Consider the following 4,684-nt stretch of genomic DNA (forward strand, 5'->3'; position numbering starts at 1 on the left):
TGATCCCTCATAAAATTTCAAGAAAGTGTTCCCCCTAACTGTGCACCGTTGCGATAGTTCGTTGTTTCGAAGCACCACGTGATGATCGGGTGTGATAGATTCTAACGTTCACATACAACGGGTGTAAGACAGATTTACACACGCGAAACACTTAGGTTGACTTGACGAGCCTAGCATGTACAGACATGGCCTCGGAACACAAGAGACCGAAAGGTCGAGCATGAGTCGTATGGCAGATACGGTCAACATGAAGATGTTCACTGATGTTGACTAGTCCGTCTCACGTGATGATCGGACACGGCCTAGTTGACTCGGATCATGTAATCACTTAGATGACTAGAGGGATGTCTATCTGAGTGGGAGTTCATAAGATGAACTTAATTATCCTGAACATAGTCAAAAGGTCTTCGCAAATTTTGTCGTAGCTCGCGCTTCAGTTCTACTGTTTAGTTATGTTCCTAGAGAAAAATTAGTTGAAAGTTGATAGTAGCAATTATGCGGACTAGGTCCGTAAACTGATGATTGTCCTCATTGCTTCTTAGAAGGCTTATGTCCTTAATGCACCGCTCAGTGTGCTGAACCTCGAACGTTGTCTGTGGATGTTGCGAACATCTGACATACACGTTTTGATAACTACGTGATAGTTCAGTTAAACGGTTTAGAGTTGAGGCACCGAAGAAGGTTTTGAAACGTCACGAAACATATGAGATGTTTCGAGGGCTGAAATTGGAATTTCAGGCTCGTGCCCACGTCAAGAGGTATAAGACCTCCGACGATTTTCTTAGCCTGCAAACTAAGGGAGAAAAGCTCAATTGTTGAGCTTGTGCTCAGATTGTTTGAGTACAACAATCATTTGAATCAAGTGGGAGTTGATCTTCCAGATAAGATAGTGATGTTTCTCCGAAGTCATTACCACCAAGCTGCTAGAGCTTCGTGATGAACTATGATATATCAGGGACATATATGATGATCCTTGAGATATTCGCGATGTTTGACACCGCGAAAGTAGAAATCAAGAAGGAGCATCAATTGTTGATGGTTGGTGAAACCACTAGTTTCAAGAAGGGCAAGGGAACAAAGGGATACTTCATGAAACGGCAATTCAGCTGCTGCTCTAGTGAAGAAACCCAAGGTTGAACCCAAACCCGAGACTAAGTGCTTCTGTAATAAGGGGAACAACCACTGGAGCAGAATTACCCTAGATACTTGGTAGATGAGAAGGCTGGCAAGGTCGATAGAAGTATATTGGATATACATTGTGTTGATGTGTACTTTACTAGTACTCCTAGTAGCACCATGGTATTAGATACCGGTTCGGTTGCTAAGTGTTAGTAACTCGAAATAAAAGCTATGGAATAAAAGGAGACTAGCTAAAGGTGAGCTGACGATATGTGTTGGAAGTGTTTCCAATGTTGATATGATCAAGCATCGCACGCTCCCTCTACCATTGAGATTGGTGTTAAACCTAAATAATTGTTATTTGGTGTTTGCGTTGAGCGTAGACATGATTGGATTATGTCTATCGCAATACGGTTATTCATTTAAGGAGAATAATGGTTACTCTGTTTATTTGAATAATACCTTCAATGGTCTTGCACCTAAAATGAATAGTTTATTGAATCTCGATCGTAGTGATACACATGTTCATGCCAAAAGATATAAGATAGTAATGATAGTACCACCTACTTGTGGCACTGCCACTTAAGTCATATCGGTATAAAACACATGAAGAAGCTCCATGTTGATGGATCTTTGGGCTCACTCGTTTTTGAAAAGTTTGAGACATGCGAACCATGTCTATTGGTGTTTATGCATGAAGAAACTCCATGCAAATGGACCGTTTGGACTCACTTGATTTTTTGAATCACTTGAGACATGCAAATCATACCACATGGGTAAGATGACTGAAAGCCTCGGTTTCAGTAAAATGGAACTGGAAAGCAACTTGTTGGAAGTAATACATTTTGATGTGTGCAGTCCAATGAGTGCTGAGGCATGTAGTGGATATCATTATGTTCTTACTTCACAGATGATTTGAGTAGATGTTGAGTATATTTACTTGATGAATCACGAGTCTGAATTATTGAAAGGTTCAAGTAATTTCAGGGTGAAGTTGAAAGATCGTCGTGACAAGAGGATGAAGTATCTATGATATGATCATAGAGATGAATATCTGAATTACGAGTTTGGCACAGAATTAAGACATTGTGGAAATTGTTTCACAACTGATACAGCCTGGAACACCATAGTGTGATGGTGTGTCCGAACATCATAACTGCACCCTGTTAGATATAATGCATACCATGATGTCTCTTGTCGAATTACCACGATAGTTTATGGGTTAGGCATTAAAGACAACCACATTCACTTTAAAATAGGGCACCACGTAATTCCGATGAGGTGACACCGTATGAACTATGGTTTAGAGAAACCTAAGCTGTCATTTCTTAAAAGTTTGGGGCTGCGACGCTTATGTGGAAAAGTTTCAGGCTGATAAACTCGAACCCAAAGCGGATAAATGCATCTTCATAGGACACCCAAAACAGTTGGGTATACCTCCTGTCTCAGATCCGAAAGCAATAAGGGATTGTTTCTAGAATCGGGTCCTTTCTCGAGGAAAAGTTTCTCTCGAAAGAATTGAGTGGGAGGATGGTGGAGACTTGATGAGGTTATTAAACCATCTCTTCAACTAGTGTGTGACAGGGCACAGGGAGTTGTTCCTGTGGCACCTACACCAATTGAAGTGGAAGCTTATGATAGTGATCATGAAACTTCAGATCAAGTCACTACCAAACCTCGTGGGATGACAAGGATGCGTACTACTTCAGAGTGGTACGTAATCCTGTCTTGGAAGTCATGTTGCTAGACAACAATGAACCTACGAGCTATGGAGAAGCGATGGTGGGCCCGGATTCCGATAAATGGTTCGAGGCCATAAAATCCGAGAGAGGATCCATGTATGAAAACAAAGTGTAGACTTTGGAAGAACTACTTGATGGTCGTAAGGCTGTTAGGTACATATGGATTTTAAAAGGAAGACGGACAATGATGGTAAGTATCACCATTAAGAAAGCTCGACTTGTAGTTAAGATGTTTTCCGACAAGTTCAAGGAGTTGACTGCGATGAGACTTTCTCACTCGTAGCGATGCTAAGAGTCTGTTGGAATTATATTAGCGATTACTACATTATTTATGAAATCTTGCAGATAGGATGTCAAAACACTGTTTCCTCGACGATTTTCTTGAGGAAAGGTTGTATGTGATACAACCGGAAGGTTTTGTCAATCCTGAAAGATGCTAATAAGTATGCAAAGCTCCAGCAATCCTTCTAAGGACTGGAGTAAGCATCTCGGAGTTGGAATGTATGCTTTGATGAGATGATCAAAGATTTTGGGTTTATACAAAGTTTATGAGAAACTTGTATTTCCAAAGAAGTGAGTGGGAGTACTATAGAATTTCTGATGAGTATATGTTGTTGACATATTGTTGATCAGAAATGACGTAGAATTTCTGGAAAGCATATAGGGTTATTTGGAAAGGTGTTTTTCAATGGAAAGCCTGGATTAAGCTACTTGAACATTGAGCATCAAGATCTATAAGGATAGATCAAAACGCTTAATGGTACTTTCAAATGAGCACATACCTTGACATGATCTTGAAGGTGTTCAAGATGGATCAGTCAAAGAAGGAGTTCTTGCCTGAGTTGTAAGGTATGAAGTTAAGACTTAAAGCTCGACCACGGCAGAAGAAAGAGGAAGGACGAAGGTCGTCCCCTATGCTTAAGACATAGGCTCTACAGTATGCTACGCTGTGTACCGCACTTGAAATGTGCCTTGCCATGAGTCAATCAAGGGGTACAAGAGTGATCCAAGAATGGATCACAAGACAGCGGTCAAAGTTATCCTTAGTAACTAGTGGACTAAGGAATTTTCTCGATCATGGAGGTGGTAAAAGAGTTCGTCGTAAAGGGTTACGCCAATGCAAACCTTGACACTAATCCAGATTATTCTGAATAGTAAACTGGATTCGTATAGTAGAACAGTTGTTTGGAATAGCTCCAAATGTAGAGTAGTAGTTGCATCTACAAGATGACATAGAAATTTGTGAAGTACATACGGATCTGAATGTTGCAGACCCGTTGACTAAAACCTCTCTCACAAACAAAACATGATCAAACCCAGAAATCATTGAGTCTTAATCACATGATGATATGAACTAGTTTAGTGACACTAGTAAACTCTTTGGATGTTGGTCACATGGCGATGTGACCTATGAGTGTTAATCACATGACGATGTGAACTAGATTATTGACTCTAGTGCAAGTGGGAGACTGTTGGAAATATGACCTAGAGGCAATAATAAATTAGTTATTATTATATTTCCTTGTTCATGATAATCGTTTATTATCCATGCTATAATTGTATTGATAGGAAACTCAGATACATGTGTGGATACATAGACAACACCATGTCCCTAGTAAGCCTCTAGTTGACTAGCTCGTTGATCAATAGATGGTTACGGTTTCCTGACCATGGACATTGGATGTCGTTGATAACGGGATCACATCATTAGGAGAATGATGTGATGGACAAGACCCAATCCTAAGCATAGCACTAGATCGTGTAGTTCGTATGCTAAAGCTTTTCTAATGTCAAGTATCATTTCCTTAGACCATGAGATTGTG

Source organism: Triticum urartu, chromosome 3 (assembly GCF_003073215.2).
Source record: "Triticum urartu cultivar G1812 chromosome 3, Tu2.1, whole genome shotgun sequence".
Taxonomy (NCBI): domain Eukaryota; kingdom Viridiplantae; phylum Streptophyta; class Magnoliopsida; order Poales; family Poaceae; genus Triticum; species Triticum urartu.